Raw genomic sequence first — 14002 nt, 5'->3', positions numbered from 1 at the left:
TGCGTGGTGGGGGGCGGGGGCAGTGGCAGGTATCTTATGAGGAACAATTGAACAGATGTAGGATGCGATATTATTGAAAAATACAGGACCCCGAGGGTACTTGAGAGGGTGGATGCTGAAAGGATGGGTTTCCCTTTTTGGAGAGACTAGAACTTGGGACATAGTTTCAAAGTCAGGCTTTTCTATTTAAGACGGAGATGAGGAGATTTTCTTTGTTCTCTCAGATCCCTTGGGACTATCTTGCCCATGGAGAGGTGAAGGCCGGGTCATTGTATTTTTTAATGCAGAGCTGGAAAGATGCCTTGTTGACAGAGGTTACCTAGGGCAGTCGGGAATGAGGCCACAATCAGATCCGTGATATCAGTGAATGATGGAGTAGGCTTAGAGGCCGTGTAGCCTGCTCCTAATCAATATGTTCGTAGGGCTTGCAGATTCCCCAGGGGTTAAGCGGGAAATGCAAGCACTCAAACTGCAATCAATGGAATAGAAATAGGTCGGGGGATATTGTCTCCAAATGCCCATAAATTATTTAACGCCAATAAACTGTTTCGAGGCGCTTCACGATAAATCCAGTATTTAGTGCCCGCTCAATGTACCTTCACATCAATTCGTAGGCCTGCCACTGGATAATGAACCTTCCCCTCAGAATATGTTGGCAGGGTGTTATTCAATTGAAATGATGAGCGGTATCAGCTGCACAGGCCAGGAAGTGAATGAACATCTCCCCATGAAATCTGCAATCTATATTACAATTTTGTTCTTTCGCACAATAAAGTGTGGTGGCATTTGTTGGTTATGGTTCTCGTGCATCAGTGAATAAACCCCATGAAAATCATGGCAAATATGAAATTAAATGCTCTATTTAAATGCGTCGTATTTGTGCTCTGGTCGATGAAACAATGGCACAGGTGGAAATACATGTTTTGGATCTAATCACTATTACACAGCATTGATACATGTTGAACATGATTTGGAAATAAATAGTCCGGGATGTCAATATTTCAAAAAGACAAAGGGAATGATAAAAGGAAGTGCTGCCTTAATAATAAAGTACAAAATAAGAACATTAGTGAGAAAGGATCTAGGCTCAGAATATGAGGAAACCGGATCAGCATAGATGAAGATTAAGGATAACAGAGACGATTAAATGCCAGTAGAAATAAGTTATTGGCGCCCTCACAACTGTTATAATGTTGAACAGGGTATAAATCAATAAATGATTGGCGTTTGTCAGAATGGAAATATGATTATGGGTGATCTTAACCGTCATATTAACTTGAGGAGTGAAGTTATCAAAGCTGGTCTGGAAAGCGTCCAGCATGTGTCCAAACAGGCAGTTTCCTGGAACAGTGCATTATCAAACCTGTTAGGGAAAAAGACAGTTTTTGATGTAGTACTCAACATAACGGGCTACAAAGCGAAGCCGAGCAGTATCTCTGGCAGCAGTGCGCCCCTCCCCAATGAACTCAATGCAACCTCTGCTCGGTTCGAGCAGGTAACCAACAATACGCTGTCGAATGTCCCAGCAGTCCAAAACTCACCCATACCCACCATCACAGCTTTCGAAGTCCGATCGTCCTTCCTGAAAGTGAATCCTCGGAAGGCGAAGGGCCCGGACGGGATCCCTGGTCGTGCACTGAGAGCCTGCCGGACGAGCTGACAGAGGTATTCGCGGACATCTTTAACCTGTCCCTACGCCACTCTGAGGTCCCCACCTGCTTCAAGAAGACAACAATTATACTGGTGCCAAAGAAGAACCAGGCAACGTGCCTCAATAATTACCGTCCGGTGGCCCTGACTTTAGTCGTAATGAGGTGCTTCAAGAGGTTGGTCATGAAGCACATCACCTCCATACTCTCAGAACACCTTGATCCACTGAAATTCGCATACCGTCGCAACCGTTCCACAGCAGACGCCATTTCCCTGGCCCTACACTCATCCCTGGAGCATCTCGACAACAAGGACTCCTACATCGGATTCCTATTTATTGACTATACCTCCGCCTTTAACACCATAATCCCAGCCAAGCTCATATCAAAGCTCCAAAACCTAGGACTTGGCTCCCCACTCTGCAACTGGATCCTCGATTTTCTGACCAACAGACCACAATCAGTAAGAATGGACAACAACTCCACAATAGCATTCAATACCAGTACCCCGCAAGGCTGCGTACCTAGCCCCCTACTCTACTCCCTGTACACGCACAACTGCGTGGCAAAATTTGGTTCCAACTCCATCTACAAGTTTGCTGACTATACGACCATAGTCGGCCGGATCTCGAATAACGATGAGTCAGAATACAGGATGGAGATAGAGAACCTAGTGGAGTGGTGCAGCGACAACAATCTCTCCCTTAATGCTAGCAAAACTAAAGAGCTGGCCATTGACTTCAGGAAGCAAAGTACTGTACACAGCCCTGTCAGCATCAAAGGGGCCGAGGTGGAGATGGTTAGCAGTTTCAAATTCCTAAGGGTGCACATCTCCAAAAATCTGTCCTGGTCCACCCACGTCGACGCTACCACCAAGAAAGCACAACAGCGCCTATACTTCCTCAGGAAACTAAGGAAAGTCGGCATGTCCATATTAACCGTTACCAACCTTTACTGATGCACCATAGAAAGCATCCTATATGGCTGTATCATAGCCTGGTATGGCAACTGCTCGGCCCAGGACCGCAAGAAACTTCAAGGATTCGTGAACACCGCCCAGTCCATCACACGAACCTGCCACCCATCCATTGACTCCATTTACACCTCCCGCTGCCTGTGGAAAGCGGGCAGCATAATCAAAGACCCCTCCCACCCGGCTTACTCACTCTTCCAACTTCTTCCATCGGGCAGGAGATACGGAAGTCTGAGAACACGCACGAACAGACTCAAAAACAGCTTCTTCCCCGCTGTTACCAAACTCCTAAATGATCCTCTTATGGACTGACCTCATTAACACAACACCCCTGTATGCTTCACCCGATGCTGGTGCTTCTGTAGTTGCATTGTATACCTTGTGTTGCCCTATGATGTATTTTCTTTTCTTCCCTTTTCTTCCCATGTACTTAATGATCTGTTGAGCTGCTCGCAGAAAAATACTTTTCACTGTACCTCGGTACACGTGACAATAAACAAATCCAATCCAATATTGTACAGTGGTGTACAGGTAATGACTAATCGCACAATTGAAAATTCACGCCGAAAAATGGGTATCACATAACTGAGTGCCATATGTAGTTCGAAAGGACACACTGCAGACACACTTAAGAGAGCAAGCTTAATCAAAGCATTGGTAGGAGATGAGGGCTGGCCAAGCATGATTGTGAAATAGACTACAATACATAGCAACTGATAAACATTGGGAAACAACAAAAATGCGAACAAAAATGAGCTCCATTAAAAATTAACTCAACAGGGTAAGTCATTCCTTGGTTTACTGAGGAAGGTAAGCTAGAGTATTGAATTAGAGTAGCAGTTAGATTGACGATTGCGATGATATTAGTGATCAGGAAAGCGCCACCAAAAATAGATAGAAGAGGAAACATGGAAGATGAGAGCAAACGAGTCAGGAAAAAAGAAACCAATTGTAAGAGCCGTTACAACTACATGAAAAAAGAGTTAATATAAACTTTGGTCCGTTAGAGGTAAAGACACGGAAATTATCATTGAGAATGAAAAAATGGCAGAGACATTAACTAAATATTTTGTCCGTATCGTCACTGTAGGAGACAGAAAATAAATGCCATAAATAGAGTGGCATGTAGGGGCGAATGGGGTGATTAATAGCAGAAGGATAAAAGTGTTGGAAGCAATAAATGACTAAAATCTAACAGTCCCTCTGGATATAATGCCTGCATCCCACAATTCTTGAAGAACTAGTCGCTGAGTTAGTGGAAGCGCTCCCAATGATTTTCCAAAAGATCCTAGATATTCGATCTTCCCAGCGAACTAGTGGTTATCAAATTGTACCCTGTTATTCAAGAAAGGAGAGAAAAGGAAGTTGTACAAAACTTGAGTATTGCTAACAAGAAGAGGCATGTCGAAGCTTTTCGTCTTGCTTTCATCAGGGCACTTAACAGGAATATCAATATGAGAGGAAAGCATGTATTTATACATTATATCCATTTTCCAACCACTCAATAGTCTCTTCTCACAGTATCAGTTCAAGGTGTACGAACAACAAATTTACAAACACACGTTTCTTACCATGCAAAATTTGCAACAGCAATGTATATATATGAATGATACAACCTTTGGAGCGTCGTTCTGGGATTTGGAAAACAAGTATACCTACAATTGTTGTTGGACCCCGTGGATTAGGGAAGAGTAATATGCCTAATGTCACACTCTTGATAAGTGCCTGACGACGGCTGCTTGAACAGTGCATGAAATCCAAAATCGCTGAAAGACCCGGACCCCATTATTTCGCATTTATCAATAGGCAATTGCGACAGCAACATGAAAGTTGGCCATTATTTCAATGAGGCACCAACTTCAGGATAACATTATGTATGGGAATTCAATGCATTAGATTGGATTGATGCTAGTACGAGGATGTCAATTGGCTGCGCAACCTATACACACAATATTGATATCATGACATGGAGCCTGAAGATCCCGGTACAACCACTTGGCGGCATTGCAATTTTTACATACAAGCAATTAGTTGCATTGCATAACAGATCACAAAACTTGCAGCCCATTCATATTTTAACAAATTTTTCCAGCTGTGGTCAGATCCTTTCTACATAACTGCATAACTGTCATGGTGCCGAAATTGCCATCTTACGTTATGAGGCAATGCTCAGAAGTACTCTAAATATCAAAAAGGCTCTTAAGTGAGAGATCTAATAATTGTTTCATTACGCAGGATACATTTGAATCCAGGTTAGATTAGTGACAGGCCACACTTAATTGTGCTTTTACTATTGGGTATCAAACCTGCATGAGAAAAATGCCACAGATACTAAAATAATATTTATTAATTTATCGAGCATACATCATTCATCCAGTTTTATAGCACATTGTCAACAGAATCCTGCGCCCCATTGTTCTTGGGTACGTTAATTTAGCACGTTCAACTGATTTGTTTGGAATTATCCCAGAATATACTTAGTGAGTGAGATTTTACAAATTGAAAGTGAAGAGGCGCAGGTTTTCATTTCATTCCTATCGCCACGCATCACACCTACTACCATGTATTTCCCACAGGCACCTGTTTGTCTGCCTAACCAACTGCCTCCAAAGAAAACAACAACACAGTAATGGGATTGAATCGGGATTTTTTTTCATTCAGTCATATAGCTTATTATCATTTTATAAAACGTCATAAAATTAATAATCTTAAAAGGATTTTCTCAAAATGTACTAATTCAATCAGGTATCCTTAACTTCTTTGCTTGCTGCTTCACTTAAACATCAACAGATTACCCACTGGGACAAGGTTAACCCTCTGGAACTGGGTGGAGCAGTTAGTCAGATATTGTCTTCCGCCGCATTGGGACTGGGTATAGCAGGGTGCCAGGTACTGTATCTCTCCCCCCTCCCCCATCATGCTCCTCGGCACTGGGTGGGACAGGTGGACCGATGCTGACCGTTCCACCCTCTGGAACTGGGTGGGACGGTGGATCAGACAGTTTGATAGCTATTTAGGATATGGCATTGGATCAGACACTGCCCTTTCTCCCCTCCGGAACTGGGTGGTACTGTGGGTCAGACACTGTTATTTCACCTTATCAGACACTATCCTTTCCTCCTCTGGGACTGGGTGGGACAAGGGGTCAGACACTCTTCTTTCCCGTTCTGGAACGAGATGGGGCAGTCGGTCAGGCTATGTTCTTTACTCTCTGTGCCTGGCTGGGAGAGTGAGTAAAGTACTATCATTTCCTCCTCTGGGATGTTTGGCACAGTGGATGAAAACTGACGTTTGTACCTCTGGGACGGGGTGGGACAATAGTTTAGACACTGTCCTTTCAAGCCCTGGCACTAATGGGACATTATCTGTTCATGCTCAGGAACCGAGTCTGATTGTGAGTCAGACGCTGCCATTTCCTCATCAGTGGAAATTTGGGACGGTGGGTGAGAAACTGGTCTTTCCCGCTCTGGGACAGGCTGGCACTGTTATCAGTCATCTTTCCCTCTGCCATCTGAGATTGAATGTTGCTGGGGCTCAGAAACTCTTCTTTTTCCCACCTGAGCTTCCGATTCTGGGTGCTGTGTAGGTGCAGACCAGTTGTTTTTACCTCCCGGACTGGGCAGCGGACAGTGATATAGATAGTGAATAATTGACTAAATAGTTTAATGCTTGTATTGCATGTTTAACATTGAGTGAGACTCTTGGCGAGGAGGCTGCGATTTTAAAGGTGTGCTTTTATGTACCATGTAACCGAATGAGGATAAAACTCACTGGTTTTAAAACGTCCACGTTTAAACGGCCTCTTGAAATATATCTCTGGCTTCAGTGGCCTGCGAGGACATCAGCGCGCAGGCTACCTTTTCGTCACCAAATTATCAACTGCATTTGAAGAAAAATAATGTTTTCAGTGTTGTTGATGTCAGAGGCTTTAGGCCTTGCAACTAGACTTGGAAATAATTAGCATTGTGTCGCTGGATATATTTGCATGGAGTCACGTGCTTCTACTGTGTAACCAAACAGACATAGTCACGTGTTTGCTCATAGAATGGAACATGTACAAAAGAGAGATTCTCTCGATGCTTCCCTATCCTAAGATTAGTAGTCATTATGTGTTGTGTGGCTGCATCGGATATTGTGCTTCTGCCTTTTTGTGGTCGGGGTGAATGGGGGCGGCGTTTGGGTGATGGTGCGTGGGTGGAGTATGGGGATATGGCATAGCCTCCAACATCCAACGGCCGGGTTCTTGGGAAATCACGAGTGGACAGAAAGGTTTGTCAGTGCAACAGTGATTTTCCGATGAATGACGGTTTCTATGGGTGAACCGAAGACTCTGGGTTAGTATGCACTTTCAACAACAGCAAAGAGCTGTCTTCATTTATGTCGGGAGCAAATGTTTTACTCGTGCTGTTCTTTTTATCTATGCGGCTGCCTTCGGCAGTTCCTCCTCTGAATATTCTCCCGCGCTCTGCTGTTTTGAATTCAAACAATATATACATTAGAATTAGGTCATATATTATCTGCTTATTTCACTCAGACAGAATTCAAAGCGACAAACACTCAATTTCCAACTCGTGATTTTTTTCCCCCCACACAAATGCTTATAAGAACTACTTTCTCCATTAACAGATCTATCGTGGCTCAGTAAGTAGCACTTTCACTTCTCAGTCACGAGGTAGTCACTTCAATGCCATCCCAGAGAAGTGTGGGCTCTGTGATCTCTGGTTAGACTCCAATTAGAGGATTTAATTCAATTATGGGCAATACACCCAGCAAGGTCCTGGTACAACATAGCTGCACCAGATTTTACACTGGGGGAAATGACTTAAATTATGAAGGCAGGCTGCATATTCGCCTATTTATCCCCTTGCATAGAGAATCCTAATAGGCCATTTAATCAAGGTGGTTGAGGTAATTTTGAAGTATTTGTAAAGTAGAAAGAGCGAAATTAATCAAATGAAATGAAAATCGCTTAATGTCACAAGTAGGCTTCAAATGAAGTTACTGTGAAAAGCTCCTAGTCGCCACATTCCGTTTGGGGAGGCTGGTACGGAAATTGAACCAGGCTGCTGGCCTGCCTTGGGCTGCTTTCAAAACCAGCGATATAGCGCTGTGCTAAACAGCCTTGATGAGCCAATGATGAGAGAGTTCAGGACGAAATGTATGGGTTGTGACATTGAAATTGGAGCTAACCAGATTTTTGTTGACACCAGAAAGCACGCCTACGAACAGGGGTGAGTGAAAATTTCTGAAAAATAGACATGTCGAAGCTTTTAGTCTTGCACTCATCAGGGCACTTCGCATGAAGGCCAGGATAAGGGAACAATAAGTATCTCCTTACTCTGGAATTCTTATCTAGAAGGGCAATACGAAGTCTTTCAATGTGACCTGATGAGTTCAACACATAAAGCTTCGACATGCCTCTATTTTCAGCCATACTCAAGTTCTATTCATAGCAAACAGTTCGTGAAAATCTCAAATATTTTCTTCCCAAAAAAAAGTTGATGTTGACTCTGGGGCTCCCAATTGAAAATTTCAAAATTGAGATGGATTTTTAAAAAAAATTTGGTTGAGGTCTTAACAGTAAATGAGCCAAGATAGTTTGATTGTGTTAAGACGCAAATGAGCCAGGATCTCTGGAATGGGTCGAAAAGCCTAGTTCTGTTCCCTTTCAAGGAAGTTCTGAATGCAGCAAAGAAACAAATAAGTTATATAACACGAATGAAGTAAACATGACTTTAAGGAGTGATCACCCACCAGTGAAATCAATTTCTTCATAAATTGCCTCGACCCTTCCAAAAAAGAAAGCGGAAAGAATTAAATAATGTTCATAATTTCTTGAGATAAAATGGACATCTCTTAAAATGGGTTGTGGTTCCATTTACCAACCTTGATTGTGGCATTAGGCGTAGTCCACAATGAACTGGGGTAAAATAGAGAGAAGAAGATTGAACTAAATGTGAAGCATATTTTGCCATTTTGAAAGAACATCCTGTCGGGATACAGAGGTAGTTGTAAATCACTTTTATTTGCAATTTTGGATATTACAAATAAGACGTAGCTTTATGTGAGTTTATTGTCATGTTTCTATGCGAGAAAGTCTTAACATTTTGGTTATATTCATGTTTTAAAGCAGGTGTTGCATCTCTGTAGATTTTGCTTTCGTTTCAAACTGCATGCATTGAGATGAAATACTTTACAACGTGAAAACAAACGATGACAAAGAAAGAGTAGCTAGTGTTTAGCAACCAGAGGACACTTTAGGTTAGGAAGAATTTCTGAGTATAGTTTTAAGCTGGACCCTGTAGCAGATAGAACTCGGTAGCTGAAGAGGAAGCAGCTCCCACAGAAACTGCCAGTAAAGAAGCAGGACAATGGAGTGTGGACAGAAAGCAAATCCCAGAAGGTAAAGAACAGAGTTTAGAAACCAGGGAATGGAAAGGCAAGTCCCAGGCCTACCGAACTCAAAGGGACAAAGGTAACAGGGATCTAAACAAGGTACTTCTCACTGGAGTGAAAGAAGGGAGCAGAAGGAGGCTCCCAGTTATAGACAGAGTTGAAAGGTCAGACCTCGCGAAGTGGACTGGCGGGAAACCAGCTATCTGAAATACTTCTAAGGCTGGTGAGCCAAGTACAGACTGTGAAAGAGTAGTGTTCTGTTGGCATAGCTCGGTACCTGGCATATTGTATCGAAGCTTGAATGCATGTGGAAATTCAAGGCAGGGGGATACGGAAAGGAGAGATTGAAATCCTAGAAGTGGATCCATGGTGATGCATCTGAGAAAATGCTTTGTTTGGGGGAAAATTCGAAGATACGTTTTATCAAGAGTGGAGTTTGTACACATTCGTTTGAGTTTGAGTCAGACTAGTTGGCGCAAAGTATGCTATGAAATTCGGAGGGATTTAATGAGTAATCGATATAAGTTGTATCGCTTGGCGTTTGGCACTTGGTTTAAAAGTGGGAGGTGTCTGACCACAGTTGACCTGTTGGTTTACAGAGAATATACACTCACTGAGAACACTATAGTATAACATATATTCTGTAACTTGTGTTATCCTTAAAAATCTGAGTACATTTGTGACGAAATTGGTGGGGTGCAGTTACATTGTGGTATAGTCATTATTTGCAGGTTTAATGGATGTTTTATTCTTTTGTAAAAAAGCTCATTTACTGCCCTGTGACTCTGTTCGTCTCCGTTTCTAACAAAAGGTAACAGGTAAGGTCTATTGAGCCAGTGTTCAATTCTTGGATCTCCTCGTCCAGTAGTAACATTAGCTGGAATTGTAACACCCTTCGATCAATTCTTCGATGTATGGAATAAAGTGCAAATGCGATTTTATATTTCAACCGTAATATGTGTGAAATGTCAGTTCAATGTCAATACCGTTGATGAGGCTGTTGTGCTTGTACAGGACACTCCCAGTAAGGATCACTCCAAGGATTATCACTGCTCTTATGCACCAAAGTGTCCCCGTGGCAGGTCCTCGATCTAAGAAGAGTTGCAAATATATATAATTCTCAGCACTTCGGCAAGCTACCCGTTTCCGATAATTCGACGAATATCAAGTATTTCTACGTGAAGAGAAAAACAAAGTAGTCTGTCTAACTAATTTTGACACTAAACTTGAAAAGATTCTATCAGTTCATCAATTGCTATCAATTGGTCGTCTTGTTTCTGAATCATGATGGTTTTGGGGGAAGGTATTGGGAACTTAAGGTTAGTATAAAGGTTTAAACTGAACAAAGTATGCAGGAAAATGTGTGTCGTTGTGTCATCTTTGCGCTCAACCATTAAACTGGAGCCCTTACACTAGGAGACTTTAGGTGATTGGGTGCCTGGTTGTAGTGCTACTCAGAAAGCACGAAAGCCGAAGACAATCTAATAGTCAACACATTGCAGCGTATGGATTTCTGCTGTGTGCAGATAGTGTATATGGCTTCCCAAGCAACAGCAATTACTGCACTTCAGAAAACCCCATTTGGCAGCTGTTGTTTAGAACCTTTTGGGATTAATGTGGCGAGGTTGGATAAGGGCCACGTTTGCTACATTTCCTTGCGCAGGTCAATAATACACTTATCTTTTTGTTCACTGTCGTTACTGGCAAGGAGTGGGATTTTTGTCTCTCAGTGTGTTTCATGAGACAGCTGTATTCCGGAGAGACGGTGGGCTAGTCGGAACATCACTGGGCTAGCAGACTTAATGCACAGTCAAATCTTGCGAGGAAGGGGAGGAGGGGCGGGGTGGGGGGTGGGAGGAGGGGCGGGGGCGGGGAGGGGCGGGGGGCGAGTGGGGCTGGTATCAATTCTTAGCCGTTTGTTCTTGGAATTTGTCTTCAATTCGTAAAGTCTGGAATGGAAAGCTAGCCTGAAATAAATGGACCATGAGACTATAATCGATTGTTGCAAACATCTTTGGTTCACCCTTTAGAGAAGGAAATTCCTTACAACCCCTAAAGTGCAGAAGGAGGTCATCAAGCCCATCGACCCTCCGAAAGAACACTCTACCTAGGACTGCTCTTCTGCCCTAGACCTGTGATCTCAGTTACCTTTGGACATGAAGGGGGAATTTCAGCATGGCCAATCTGCCTGCACATCTTTTGATTGTGGGAGGAACCGGATCAAACTCATTCAGACACAGAGAGGACGTGCACACACCATAGACAGGTCAGAATCGAACCCAGGTCCCTGGAACTGTGAGGCAGCAGTAATAACCAGTGCACCACCGTGCCGCCTGTTGTCCCTGTTGTCCTGAACTACCTACGACTCCTAGCTAACATAACTGCGCACTGAAATGGCCTAACAAACTACTCGGCTCAAAGGCAGTGTTATGGGCCAGGGTTTAGAAAACTCCAAAGTATGTTCGGGGGTTCACCTGACCTATAACTATTTATTCATTTTGGTGACGATGTGCTCAGGTGTTATTCAATAAAGGTCATAGCAAGCTTTATTCTTTGAACTTAGTTAACATTTTTATAAACACACACAGTACGAATTTTTATCAACTACGAACAAGAATACCCCACACAGCTGCCGTAATCTATATATAACCCTTAATGAATCCCCCTTTACGGTTCCAATTTAAGAACAAGGTCCAAGCATAAAACCAGAACCCTTTTCCAAACGTGTGGCCCAGCACATGGCCCAGTTACTGATCTCAGACTCGGTATAGATACTCTTGTTTCTTTTCCAAAACTGCAGGTTGAATTCATTCCAGAAAGCAATCATCTCTTTAAGTAATCAAGCAGTCTGGAAACAGCTTTGAAAATAAAGATAGAGAAACCCTTCTTTTCAACCTATGCAATACAAAACCAGTGCAAACGCAAAACGAAAGTAACACTCAGAGCCACAGCCATCTCTCAACACCAAAACGGAAATAAAAACTCACAGAGCCACAGATCAGCTTCACCCACACAATGACATTACTGAAGCCATGTGATAAGACAAAAACATCTCTTAAACGGCCATTCCCAACACCTCCCACCAAGAAAAAAACATAAACCATCAGCTTCAAAGATGGTTTCATTTTTCACCTTTTCACTTGCCCATTAATCACAATTCCCAATAAATATACAGTTTATAATCAAAAACAAAACAAGCAAATATTGATGATAATACAATCCATTTTAGTTCTTTGTCTTCCCGCAGTTGGAATCCCTCTTGATTGGCAGTCCCTTTGGACAAGAAGGTCTCTGCACGATCCATAAATGCTCTTTGCCTCGGCATTTTTCTTTAAGTTCAGGTACTTTCGTTCAATCCGATCACAATGTCTCTTGTAATTCTCCAACAGAGGAGCAGTGGTCAACACAGACTTCAGGCCGTCAAATGCCTATTGAAATTCCGCTGTCCACTGAAATCTGCTACGCATCTTCAGTAAGTCCGTCAGTGGAGCAACCATACTGCTAACATTCGGCACAAATTTACGGTAAAAACCACTCATGCCAAGAAGTTGCATTATTTCCCTTCGTGTCGAGGGTAATGGAAACTCCCCAATTACGTTTGTTTTCACATCATGTGGGACCATTTGTCCATGTCCAGTTGTATGGCCAAGGAACGTGACTTGGTCTTTTCCAAACTCACTTTTGGCTAGGTTTACAACTAAACCTGCCTTCTAAAGTCAATCGAATAACTCCATCAGATGCTTCAAATGTTCATTTCATGTCTGACTATAAATCACCAGATAGTCTATGTATACCGCACAATTGGGTAATCCTGAAATAACTTTGTTAGTTAACCATTGAAATGTGAGTGGGGCGTTTTTCATGCTAAATGGCATAGCTTTGAATTGGTATAAGCCATTTGGAGTCAAGAGAGCTAAAATCTCCTTCGCCCTTTCGGATAAAGGTACTTGCCCGTAGCCTTTATGTAAATCCAGTTTGGAGATAAAAGCTGATTGTCCAACGTTCTCAATGCACGCCTCCAACCGTGGGATAGGAGAAGAATCCATTGGTGTAACTGCATTAACCTTTCTATAATCCACACACAATCGGTGGGTACCGCCTGATTTCGGTACCATCACTATGGGTGAGCTCCCTTGGCTGCATCCCACTTCAACTGTGTCATTTTTAAGCATTCTTTCAATTTCTTTTTGAACTGTGCCAATGTAAAAGTGTTAATTCTATATGGATGTTGTTTAATTGGAACAGCATTTCCCACATCTATAGCGTGTGTAGCCATTTTAGTACTTCCCAACTTATTTCCACAAATGTGCCCATGTGATATAATAACTCTTCCTGGCACGTTCGTTTTTCCTCTGGAAGGCACCCCAATAATTTATCCCAACTTTTAAGAACATCCTCATTATCCAATTTAATTTGAGGAATGTCAAATTCTGGATTTGGTTCTTCACTTTGAGTCATAATCACTAAAACCTCCTCCTTTTGCTCTCCTTACCTTTTAAAATACCTTTTTTTTTAAACAAACAGTTTTATTGAGGTACTTTTTGGCATTGTAAACAGTTACAGATAACAGAAATGTGCAAACATCAATATAAAAACAATACTTCAATCAAACCATACTGCACATGCCCGCTCCTCTCCCCAGACACTACCCGCCTATTTATCCCTCCTACTCTACTCTAATCTCCCCCCTCGACCCTCTTCCTTCCCCACCCGCCCCCCCTCCCCTCCCTGCTGATGTTCACTCTCCCGCGAAGAAGTCGATGAATGGTTGCCACCTTCGGACGAACCCAAGTACAGATCCCCTCACGGCGAACTTAATTTTATGCATACCCAGAAAACTTGACATGTCCGAAAGACATAATTCGGTCTTCGGGGGTTTTGAGTCTCTCCATGCCAGCAGTATTCGCCGCCGTGCTATTAGGGAAGCAAAGGCCAGAACATCTGACTCTTTCTCCCCCTGGACAACCGGGTCTTCCGAAATTCT

Source organism: Scyliorhinus torazame, chromosome 14, assembly GCF_047496885.1.
Source record: "Scyliorhinus torazame isolate Kashiwa2021f chromosome 14, sScyTor2.1, whole genome shotgun sequence".
Classification (NCBI taxonomy): domain Eukaryota; kingdom Metazoa; phylum Chordata; class Chondrichthyes; order Carcharhiniformes; family Scyliorhinidae; genus Scyliorhinus; species Scyliorhinus torazame.
Note: the sequence above shows the minus strand (reverse complement) of the source record.